Source organism: Peromyscus maniculatus, chromosome 17 (assembly GCF_049852395.1).
Source record: "Peromyscus maniculatus bairdii isolate BWxNUB_F1_BW_parent chromosome 17, HU_Pman_BW_mat_3.1, whole genome shotgun sequence".
Classification (NCBI taxonomy): Eukaryota; Metazoa; Chordata; class Mammalia; order Rodentia; family Cricetidae; genus Peromyscus; species Peromyscus maniculatus.
Window position 1 is genome coordinate 28,614,871 of NC_134868.1, and position 12,717 is coordinate 28,627,587.

A 12,717-nucleotide genomic window follows, 5' to 3' on the forward strand; every position below is an offset into this window, starting at 1 on the left:
CCTTTGCTCCCAAGTGCTTTTCAACTCAAAGACAGGCCTGTAGAAGTTAATAGGTCCTTAATATGTACTCTGCTGCCTGAACTGATTCCTGTTCATAAGGTAATGGTGAGACCCCAGGGGCCCCTTTCAGAGGGGCTTTAGCAAATCCCCTGCAGGGAGATGGCCCCTGGGCAGCTCCGTTTTCTGCAGAACGGGCAATGACCTAATCAATAGGGTTCCTAGCAAGACAATCCCTACATTCACCAGCCCTGAAGAAATGAAGTGGGAGGGAGTTCAAGCTTTATTGAGGGCTAAGATTTACCTGTCACAATGATGGTTCACCCAGCAGGAGTTAAAAAAAAAAAAAGAAAAAAAAAAAAAACAGCTTCCCGCTGCTGCGGATTTCCTGGTCAGCAGCCAGTACAAAATAAACATATTTACTTAAGCATCATTCACAACTTTTGATGTGAAACTGCCCAAGCCCAACTGGAAACAGGTAGATTTATTTGTAAGATATCCGGGGCAGCAGGGACAAGGTGACATGGATTTGAATTGCTCCTGTTCATTTAAAATCAGTGACATGAAAAGTACTTACCATGTAAGAATAAACAGAAAAGTCAGCCGGTGTGTCTGTCCTCAAATACACACAGAAAATCCCACAAGCCCTGAAAATGTGGCCGCCTCGTTAACGTGACCGAACAAACAGAATTACTGAAACCACAGACAGCAAGTCCAAAGAGCCACAACTACTTTCCATTAACGCCTCTGGTTTCCAAAAAGTGAGTTTTTAAATTAATTACACAAGTTAACAATTCTGGAAGCCCACGGGACCCCCTGCCAATTAACAACTTAAGATTTTCAGTTCACTGCAAAATGGCGGGCCCTGACTAAATAAATCATTTGGAAAATTGCTCAGTAAGGGACTATTTTAAGCCATCATATGCAGGCGTATGAGAAGACAGATCTCACAGGTGAAGTCGTTAGATTTACACATCAACCCCCAAAGCCATCTGAGTGGTAGTTTCAATACAATAATAGACGTTTACTTACTCAGAACTTTACAAAAGCTACCTCTGGATAGTTTTTAATTAGAAACAAAGTCTAGGTGTGAAATTAATGGGTGAGTTCCCTCCTCCCCCATCCATTACGACAGTGCCAAAGTCAAAAAATTACAAAATGAGCTCCGATCTAGCTGACACTAGCCTAAGTAGGTTATCTTGGCAAGAATTGCATCACTGTTGGGTTTTAAAGCCATGCCAACTGCCGATATTTCGCCGTGAGCACCTCTGGACAAAGGCATTTCCGCCACAGGAGCACAAGGGATTTCCAATGTCTTTGCTGAAGGCCATCAGTACAGGCAGCGGCAGGGGACTCTTTCTACCAACCCTTTTCTCATAAGGGCTCCCCAACCAATCACAGGGAATTCCACCTGAGAGGCAGGCCCTGCTCTGATGGTGGCCATCGTTTACTATCCATAGGAAAGGGAGAGAAAACACCGTTATCAGGATACCAAAGGACTCATAGAAGTTCAAGAAAATGGTATTTTTTTCCCTCGATATTTTATTAGGTATTCAGATTTCTGTAGCCACTTCCTCAGTTCCTAGTGATTATGTCTCCCTTCCTCTCGAAGGACCTCTAACAGTAAATAACACTAGTTATTACAATGCACTATAGAAAAGGATGGGAAGCCAGGTGCTGGGACGGAAGCAGGAAGTCCCAGCCTGATGCAGAGGGACAAGCCTGGGCAACACTGCGAGGCTCTGACTCCAGAGAGGTGCTGGAGGGCAGCAACAGAGGCTGAGTAATTGGCATGGCAGTGTCCACTAGAAAGGTGTCTTTAAAAGGAGTACAGGTACCTGAGAAACAAACTTGGTTTCTCTATACCAACCGTTACTAGTTCTTTTCAACACTAGTAACTAAGATGGTAAAAGTCCAATACCTCAGAAGCATCCAGAAGAATGACTTATACATTATAACTCATCTAAGTGAGTGACCTGGTTAAACCTACCTCTAGGTCGTAGACATCATGAATGCTGTTCATACTAGAATCTGGTAACCCGCTACCCAATTTTAAATGGACAAAGATCACCGACATGATAGTCAAAAACCCTGTTTTAACCTGCTGAATGGAACCAGAAGTGGAACTAGTTGGTGTGAGATGAGCTACGTGTATTATTTAAAACAAAACATTGCAATTTAAAATATGACATTTAAAAAAAGAAAAGAAAAGAAATGCTCAGCACTTACCAACAAGCCTGACTTCAATCCAAGGGACCCACAGAGGGGAAGGAAAGAGCCAAGCCCTCCAAACTGTCCTCTGACCACAGAGCAAGCAGGAGCTATCACTTCCCTAAAATACTCTGCTCAAGATGGCTACAAGTTTCTTTTACCCAGATCAATGTATCCAAAAACCCCAATCTCAAAATTTCCAGACAGAAATGTTATCGTGATGCTTGGTGAACTAATACAAGCGCTGGAATACGAAGGCTTACTTCCACCTCTCAGAGCACCCTCGTATTTATTACGTTGCATATATATCCCACCATGGCTCTAACATAAGTTAGACTAATTCTGCCTAACATTGAGCGGTATTAAAATGTATCTTCAAGTTATTTTTAATACATTTCCATTTATGCTGAAATTGAAGCAGAAATACCAGACGTGTGGATTAGGTTCTAGTTTAAATGGAAATATATTAAAAAAATATCTGGAAGACGTATTTTAGTGTGGTTGCATGCTTTGGTGGTATTAAAAACCAGAAGTGAGCTGACTGCGTACGGCAGAAGCTTAAGACACCAGTTATAAACCATTTTCAAAAGCCTGTAACTTCTTTCAGCACACTTAATGCGCTATCCCCCTAATCCCCTCCCTGCCCCCCAAAAAAATCTCAAAGGGGGGGGAAACATCACATAAAAGTACCTATGTCAGATTGAAACATGAACACAAATCCTGGAATCCCTTCCCACCAAGAGGCAGTTTCTTTTAGCTACTTGGTTTTGAATCAGCTTACTAATAAACCAACCAAATATGGGAGAGGAGACAATGTAGGACTCCTGGGGTTGGGGTGGCTTCTTTTTGAGCTCCTGGGGCCACCACGTGAATAAGAACAGCCCAGGCTGAGGAAGGACTATATCAAGCCAAGCTCTCCAGAAGCAGAGCCCCAAAGCTACACAGCAACTGAGCTCTAGGGAACCTAGCAGAGAGAACATCTGGCAGACGCTGTACAAAGGGTGACTGAAGAAATGGGAGTTGTTTGAAGCTGGTTTAGAATGGTTTGTTTCCCAATAATGGCCTTGGGGGGGGGGGGGGTCCTGATCGTCTGTGACAGTGAGTGTCTCGGCTCAGCTCTGGATTTTCCTACACTTACTCCACGTGGGTCTTCAACTTAATCTAGACTCCATTTATGCCGCTCAACCTTTCTGAAACCCTGATGGATCACTCTCTCGGGAAAGGATTCCACGGAGACACAGAGGGCACGTCTCCCATCCCTCAGTTTTCCCTCCCAAGGAATAACTAGATGCTTCTAATTTTATGTGAATACAGGTGAAAAGTCTGTAACTGGAGGCCCAAACAGCAAGGAAGGAGGCAAAGATTTAAGTAAGTTCAAAGTTTACTCCGATATAGTTACTAAAATAAGGGTTTTAATGTTTTGTTTGGGCTTGTTTTCAGTTTTCATGTGGATTGTGGTCCTCAAAACCAGCTGGGCAGCCAGGCATGGGCTTATAATCCCAGCCACTCAGGAGGCTGAGGCCAGAGTGAGAAATCTGGTAAGAGTTATGTCAAAATAAAAAGTAAAAAGGCGGCTAGGGATAGAGCTCATCAGTAGAGCACTTCCCTGGCGCGTAGGCAAGGATCTGGTCTCAATGCCCAGTATACCAAAGAACATGGGGGTACAGGGATGCCGAGGAACTCTGACCACTTAATCTCCCATTATTCAGCCTGGCTTCTCAGGCGTTTGCTTCTAAGTCAATGGCATCCATCAACAGAAATATTCAAATTATTGTTGGGCAGTCACATTCATCAAGGGGGTAGGGGGAGCATGTGGAAGCCAAAGAACAACCATAGAGTCTGTGTTCTTCTGTCTTTATGTGGGTGAGTACAAGGATTGAATTTATGTATAGTGGTATTTGCTCCACCCATGACCTTGGGCTATAGGGGTACAAGTGGCATTACCCACTGACCCATCTCGCCAGCTCTGGCTTTTTAAAAATTATATAGCAGCATGTGCTCAATTTCATCCAGATGGCTTGAAAAGTACTCTGTAAACTATAGAAGTGTATCACTTGGGCGGTGGTGGCGCACGCCTTTAATTCCAGCACTCGGAAGGCAGAGCCAGGCAGATCTCTGTGAGTTCGAGGCCAGTCTGGTCTACAGAGCGAGATCCAGGACAGGCACCAAAGCTACACAGAGAAACCTTGTCTTGAAAAACAAAACTAACTAAATAAATAAATAAATAAATAAATAAATAAATAAATAAATAAATAAGCATTTATTCCGTGCTTAAAGAAAAAAAAGTGTATCACTGCTGTATTAAGAAACTCATTAACAATGCCAAGCAATCTAGATCCCACTGCTTTGGGAATTGGACAAGAGCTCAAGGCTTGGCCAAACGAAATGACACAGCATGGAAACGAATATGCAAACACTTCTCAGAAGGACTGTAAGTCAAGGTCAGCATTCTGCAACCCTAGGGAAATATATTCCCACCCCAGATATGTGTGTGCACTTGGGAAAGGAGGCTTAGCACCTAGGTCTCTTCATTCTAGGTTTTGGTCCTCAACGTGGCCAATGAGGCTGTTTCTAGAAAAGGGAAAAATACAAACCGGAAGAGATCAGCATCAGGCATTGAGCCATTTTCTTGTTCTACTTCTTTTTTTTTTTTTTGGTTTTTCGAGACAGGGTTTCTCTGCGTAGCTTTGCGCCTTTCCTGGAGCTCACTTGGTAGCCCAGGCTGGCCTCGAACTCACGGAGATCCGCCTGGCTCTGCCTCCCGAGTGCTGGGATTAAAGGCGTGCGCCACCACCGCCCGGCCTTGTTCTACTTCTTATCTAGGTGTGTCAGCCAAAGAATGCTGGCCAAGTCAAGTGGCCCCCACCTAAAGAGAACACGCCAAGCCACAGGACAGATTTATAGGGTCTTTCTACTAATACTTAGGTGTTTGCCTTTACCATTTTACCATACTCATTCTGATGCCCATTTCTTACACATTCAAGGAAGGCTTGTTGTGTTGCCCTTGGGCCAGGCACAGCTCTAGGCATGAGACGCAGAGCAGCCTCTGCCCCCACAAAACCGATCTTCTAGAAGGAGGGCAAAGCAGGTTTTTAAAATGCATTCAAATAGCTATAAAATGCACCATATGGAGACGAAATATATATATATATAAAACCTTTGGCCCTGAGGGGAAGAGGGTGGGCTAAGTCAAGGATGTGTAAAAATCCCTTGTAGAAGTCCACTATTTTATAAGCTGATTTTTAAAAAGCAATTTGAACACAGGTACCCTACATGGATTGACAAAGGTTAGTTGGGTGTGGGCTACCTCCCCATAAATTATTGGTTGGAGAGGATCCAGGAGTCTCCAAAACAACACAACCTATTGCCATTGGTCTAGGTGGTCCAGCAGAACTAAATGCTAAGACCCTATTGCTTCAGACAAAATTCATTTTGGTTATGAGAACGAGAAATCCAGTTGGGACTGACCTGAAAACTTCCTCCCTGCTGGGTAGTTTTATAGTGCCAAAAGGTGAATGCAGGGGAGAAGGTAAACCTGGGGAGAGGACATCAATGGTCTTAACCTGTGCTGGATTCTGAGTGCTATGGAAGCAACCTGCCAGGCAAGATGTGACGACGCCAGCATGAGATGGGGTAAATAATCGATTTCCGATCAAACACAAGGCCTGCTCCACAGGAAGGAATTCATGACTGGTACTATAAACCTGGTCAAAAGTCAAAGGCTCAGGAGATCAGAGGCCCCAGGGTGGAATCTACTACTGTGGTTTTGTTAAATGGAAATGTTCTCAAAACCCATAGGCTAGCTCTCTACTCTTAGCCTTGGCCAGAAAAGCCTCTTTCTGCAGTGAGTACCTACCTATGCAGACTCACAGCTTGTCAATGAGTTCGAGAATAAGTGGCTACTGAGTGCTGGGCTCTAAATGGGCTCCCTCAACCAAGGTTCAAGATGGGAGGCGTACTCTGAGATGCCATGAAAAACTCACCACGGTTTAGGATCTGTACAAGGTTAAGTCAAAAAGAGCAATCATCATCCTAGCATTAACCATGGCTGGCCTCAGTTTAGGAAGAAGAGGAGGTAGGGATGGAGGCAGGGAGGGAGGGATGGAGAGGTGGAGGAAGGGAGGGAGGTAGTTTGGGAAGGAGGGCGGGAGGGAGGGACGGAGGGACGGACAGACGAACGAAGGGCGGACAGACGAACAAGAAGAGGTGTCAATGGGAAGCTGGGATTAGGTCAGATAAAAAACTTCATTGGCCTTAAATCATAGTGCTATAGTCCGTGGCTGTGGTGGTTAATTAGATCTTTCTGGCACCAATAACACAGGTAATTAAAACCCAACATAAATTATTTGTGTTCATGCTTGCTTAATCAGCATCCATCAGGTATAATGTTATCACAGTATCTCTCTCCCCTGTTTTTTGAGACAGAGTTTCTCTGCGTGTAGCCCCAGCTACCCTGGAACTTGTTTTGTAGACCAGGCTGGCCTCAAACTCCCAGACATCAACCTGCCTCTGCCTCCCGAGTGCTGGGATGAAAGGCATGCACCACCACAGCCGGCATGTTATCACAGTATTATAAACACTTTTTTTTTTTTTGGAGATATTTTTAAAATGTAGCCAGCTGGCTTTGAATTTTCAATTCTCCTACCTCCTCCCTTCAAGCCCTGGCATGTACCATCATCATACCTTTAAAGATCCTCTGAAGACATTTCCATCTGAAACGGTGATTTCTATTCCCCTGCCTCACTCAACCAAATTAACCTGGCCTTTATAAGGCCAGCTCACCCTCATTTAAACAGATTAAACATCTTCAGCGGAGCAACAAATCCCAAGATGAAAAATGTCATGTAACACCGATTTGGTTTACCCAAAGATGGCCCGTCACCCAATATCAACTGTACACCAGGCACTCGCTTATGGGAAATCTGAAGTGGCCTAATGTTAAGAGGCTTCAAGACTAAAGTGACATGTGTGTCAAGGGCTGTAAGCCATAGATCCCATTGCTGCCATAGGCACCCTGACTCCATCTTCCCCCAAGGTTGTTTAACCCTCTTTTGTAATGAACCCCGCAAAAGCAGCACGTTCATTTTTGTCCTAAATAAGAGACCTACTCACCAATCTAACAAAGTTCATCAAACCCTTGATTTGTAAGTCCATGGACATAAAACCGGAGTCTTCAAGAAAACGAACTGTGCTACTCAAGTGTGAGTTTCCTGACGGCTTACTCATAAACAAAGGAGCACTACAGCGGGACCGGAGTGGTAAGGTGGCGCTCCGAAGGACCTGATGATGCTAGCCCAGAGGGCTGCTCACCTCAAACCGAAACAGGCCGCCAGGTTTACTTTTGTAGCTGCGCACCCAGCACACCTCAGCGGGGAGGCGGCACCATCTTACGAGGAAAGGAAAGAGGTTATTTGACTTGACACAACATAAAATGGTTGTCTGCCGGGTCATCTTACACACAAGGGCATACTGTGCCATCAGAGAATTTTCTCTAGTCCACTGGTAAAAGCGAAATGAGACAACTACCGACATTAAAAGCAGTGCAACCCTGGATGAAGCGCCGTGGAATGAAGACTACTTGGTAGGCTGCAACACATCACTCACGTGACCGTCAGGTAGCCTTCCCCTCCTGGTCCCTCTACGTGGCACCTCGGGAGGACTGGCAACTTTGAGACTTCTGAACAGAGGGACTTAAAGCTGGGGCTCTAAGGACCCTGAAGGTCCATGACTACAACTTCAGCCCAGGGTGAACCCATGATACTATAAGCAGCCTGCTCCACCTCTGAAGGAAGAATAAACATCTTTCAAACAGAGCCAAAAGTTTCCGTGGCAACCAAACACACAGTACACCTCTGTGCGTTCAAGGTTCAGATTTAGGTATCAGGGACGCAGGAGTTTTGCTCAGTCTTTGTAACTATAATTATGATGTCAGTCATGTGTATGTTGACTCAGTCACTGTGTGCTGCTATGTTGGCCAGGGTGCTTAGCGGACAGAAGGGTGATTAAGGTTGGACGCTGACCGTGTGTCCAAAGAGATAGAAACAGAAGACCCGGATCCCAGCACTGAGTACACCATCCCCATGACCACAAAGAAGCAAGGTGAGTTGGTGCTAAGGAGAAGCTGCTAAGGAGAATCATCCAGCTGCTTATCAGACCAACCTAACAAATTATTTGCTGACTGTTAATTATCAGAATCCACCGAGAAAAGATTTAGAATTCCCCACCATGAGCAATGTACAAGAAAAGAACAGCTTTTTAAGCGCATTTAAAAAAAAAAAAAAAAAAAAAGGCCATCAGTTCCATGTGAAGAAAAAGGCTTGTGAAGAAAGTGTTGGGAAGCAGAGTTATGTGGGACAGCAAGAAAAAAAAAGCTGATCAATAGAAGTACACCCCAAAACAGGGCAACTGGAAGCAGTGGTCCCCCGGAAGCTGAGGACTGCTGGAGCAGGGTCGGACAGATCAAAGGGGAAGCAGGGGCCAGTGAGGGGCACACACAACACTTATCAGGAAGCAAGGTTATGAGGCATTACAGGCTGACCCCAGAGCTGGGACTTTATGCATGGGGCGGGGGAACGGGGACGGGACGGGGACGGGGGACGGACGCACAGAAGGGTGAAGGAGAAGTCCGTGAAAGGTGGATCAGCTCTACTGGAGAGTCAATACAGGAAAACTGTAATACTGTTATATTTTATAAAGAATATTTCAAGATGCCATGACTGAAATCAATGTGCCTGATCTCTATTCAGCACCACGTGTGTTATCATTTAATAAAAAAACCTAAGTAACAACAGAGAGCCGCATCTAAATTTACTCATGGATTACCATGACAGAGCTAAGGCAACAGGCCTATGTAAAAGGCTATTTATAACAGGTGTGACACCCTGCAAGTACTCAATAAATATTCACTATAACTACATACAGATGATGAGGATTAAGGGGGCGGGGTGGGAGAAGCCCGCCAGCGGCAAGGCTGTGGGATAAATTATCACCAACTAAAAAAGTATTAAGAAATTATTGAGATAGCCAGGAAACTTCTAGTTTTGAAAACAAAATCAATTACTGGAAAATTACATGTGGAGGCCTCTTCCAGCCTTTTAAAAAAAAAAGACAATGTTACAGAATCCCATTCGATAGGTTAGTGCATGGGCCTTGAAGCGGGTTCAATGCAGTATCAGCTGTCCTGAGATTAGGGACAGCTTAACCAGCAAGGCAAGCTAAGCTAAATGATGAGATTTAAAGTTCATACATGTTTCCTGCTTTGCATCACTGCTGTGGAACTGGAGAGCTGCCAACCCAGCAAGCAGAGGCATGTGTCCTTGAATGGCAATCTTCTCAACTCCATTTATTCCTAGTAACCAAGCCATGAAAGACTCGTGGCACTATGGCGAACATACAATATTTATAACCAGCAGTATGTTAACAATAAATCAATAGATGCTGTAAAGTTAACTGCAAAGTAATACAATAAACAAAATATAAGCTGAAATACTAAACACTTAACAAGTCCAGCATGCCAGACTAAAACACTTCATAATCAAAACAAAAGCAATTAAATGATTATGGGGAGGAAAAAATTCAACACGGACAGACACCTAGGGCGTAAACGTCTATTTTTCATAATGGGAGAAGGTGGTGAATATCGTAAAAGGCCAGCTAGTCACTGAACATTACATCTTTATACACACAGGCCACTCATCAAATGATAAACTTCTAAACCTGTCACCTTCTTGGAATGTAAAAATGGCTCCCTGACAGAACAGTGATTGACCGGCTTTCCTACCAAGTGCCAGATTCCTGGTGGGGGCAGCTGCAGGAGCCAGGGCATCACGGAGAACAACAGAGCACAAGGACCACAAGGACCAGGAGGAACCCGATGCAAAGGGGGAGGAGCACTGATCAGGTTAGCTTCAGCTACCCTGCAGGGTACACTGGTTCTGAAGGAGCCTTGTGACTCTCTACAACAGTGGTTCTCAACCTTCCTAACGCTGCGACCCTTTAATACAGCTTCTCATGGTGTGGTGGCCCCCAACCATCAACCTATTTTCGTTGCTACTTCATAGCTGTAATTTTGCTACTGTTATGAATCGTCATGTAAATATCTGTGCTTTCCAATAGTCTTTGGCGACCCCTGTGAAAGGGTCCTTTGACTCCCAAGGGGGCCGCGACCCACAAGTTGAGAACCACTGGCCTAAACCATTATTTCCACAGGAGAAGGCTCGGGATACTGCACCCTCCACATTCCAGAGGCAGGATTTTTAACTGATGCTGGGTGTACTTTAATTACAAGCCCGGGTGAGGCCCATGTCAATCTCGGTGCTAAAATACAGTATGTGATTCTGAGCAAACTATGCCAGAAGACCTTTAGATTCAAAGATCCTTCAAGACCAAGTCTGAAAAGTAGGACTGAAGCCCACAGCCAGGCAGGAGCTTTCCAATGGGATTCCTTTGAGCATCCCTCTGGGCACCACAGCTGGAAAGTGAGAAGCCATCCAAAGTTCTATGGCTGAGTACCCAATCAGCCTTGGGCAAGTTCCTTAGCCTCCTCATAATAAATGTTAGCTTACCTGACATGTAGGCAAAGCATCTGGTCGTTGTAAAAATTAATACATGAATTCACAGAAAGTGCTTATAACAGTTCCTGGTGGCAGCGTTCAGAAAGCGGCTGGTGTTTATTTTTCTGTTTTGTTTTGGGGACAGGGTTTTGCTATGTATTTGGCCCAGGCTGGCTTCAAACTTGGAACTGGCTCTGTTTTTCTTACACTGACGTTCACCATCATTATCCCTACCATGGAAAGCAGGGCTACAAACCCTGTTTTAAGGTCTCTTCTACCTGATACCCTCCAGCTCTGCCCCCCCACTACACACACACACACACACACACACACAGAGAGAGAGAGAGAGAGAGAGAGAGAGAGAGAGAGAGTTCATTTGAACCTTAAGGTGGGTAGTAAAGAAAGTACTACTAAGTTCTGCTTCAGTATATACAACTTTGATAGTGTTTCTACCCACCCCCAACACCCAGCCCCGCCCCCATCCCCATCCCCATCCCCATCCCCACTGAGCACTAGAAGCATCAACTTGGTAAGTACCACACAAATAACCAAAGAAAAGCAACTCTTGTTTCCTTTCAAAACAATAGGGAGTTTCCTGAATTACTAATTAGATTTCACTTTCACCTTTAAAAAAAAAAAATCCTCCTGCCTCAGGAGCCTTTCCCATCCCTCAGGAGCGGCAGCCTGGCCTGCCTCAACTGAACCGGAACTGCATACCATCCAAGATGAGTCTTGCCACAGCCTGATTTTCCATCTCTCTGGGGCTGGGAAGGAAATTTCTTTCTCCTCAACTTTGCTGGAAGACTAAAAAACCAGGAGCCAGACAGCAGCTGCGGCCACTTAAGGAAAGAGACAGCAACACTTAGAAGCCCGTGTACCAACCATGTTCTCGACTCCCTGAGAGGCCTCCCACCAGTCTCTCCCTTAAGTTCCCGTCACCAGAAATTTTAGTCCCAGCTCCAGCGAGGGGAACTGCCCCCCACCACAGTCACCACCCTCCTGAGGGCCGCTTGGCTTTGCCCACTGGGCAGACTCTGCAGTTAACCACACCACCACCAAGGGCCACCCAGCTCCCGGCCAGTTCTGCACACTCTGCAGTCATGGCCCAGGGGGGACCCTCCTCCTCCTTGTGGCCCGGCAGGAGCAGGGAAAAAAAAAAAAAGAAAACAACGTGAGGCCGAGGATGTAGGCACACTACCCTGTGTTAAGTTAGGAAAAGACATTTTCAAAACTGGACCCAGGGAACTACCTAAAATTAATGTATTCAGACTTCCAGAACATTCTCTCTCTCAATGAGGTCAGCAGTCAGGCTGGCCTGGACTAGAATTCTTTCTGCTTCCACCACAGAAATGCACTCACCCTGTGTCCACATCACAGTGGGAGGCAAGGGGCCAATAAAAAAAATCAGTGACTAAGATGTTCCCATGAAGAGAGCACCACCCCATTTCCCTGTAAGAGAAACGCCGTCCGGTCCCCAGACGGGCCTAACGGCGGAAGCCTGCAGTCTCAAAGGTCTGGGAACACAGATGCCTGCCTAGCATCTGTAGGTAGGGTGGTAGGTAAGTAGAGAGAGGGGGAGGAACAGAGGAAGGGAAGGAGAGAGGGAGGGAGGAGGCAGTCCTCAGTTTCCCTCCCACATCTTTTGGATGAGGAGCTCTCTTGTCACAACAGCTCCATTTCCATATGAACTCATTCCAACTTTTCCATGGAAACATAAATTTCAATTCTGAAAACATGACTGAGAGTCTAACAAGTAGACACGGCATGAACGAGCTTACAGTTTGATCTTAATGAGAAGTACGGACTCCCCAAAGACGCGGTTCGAACCGGGAACACTGTTCCTGAGGTGCGCTCCTGTAACAAGCCAACACGGAAGCAAACTACTCCGGAATGAAGAGGAACTGTACCCACAGGCATCCGATTACCCCACCCACGCTGGGGAAGACACTGAACTAAC

At 45.5% G+C, this 12,717-nt stretch overlaps 1 protein-coding gene and 1 long non-coding RNA gene across 7 annotated transcripts in view; one reads left to right on the forward strand and one right to left on the reverse strand.

The window, feature by feature from the left end:
* Fat1 (FAT atypical cadherin 1) overlaps positions 1–12,717 on the reverse strand; it is a 123,520-nt gene that overhangs the window by 86,368 nt on the left and 24,435 nt on the right. The gene's annotated exons all lie outside the window — the stretch shown is intronic.
* Positions 8,078–11,075, forward strand: LOC121823401 (uncharacterized). Its single transcript, XR_006064833.2, has 3 exons — positions 8,078–8,307; positions 9,896–10,108; positions 10,417–11,075. It is a non-coding gene; the product is annotated as an uncharacterized LOC121823401 (long non-coding RNA).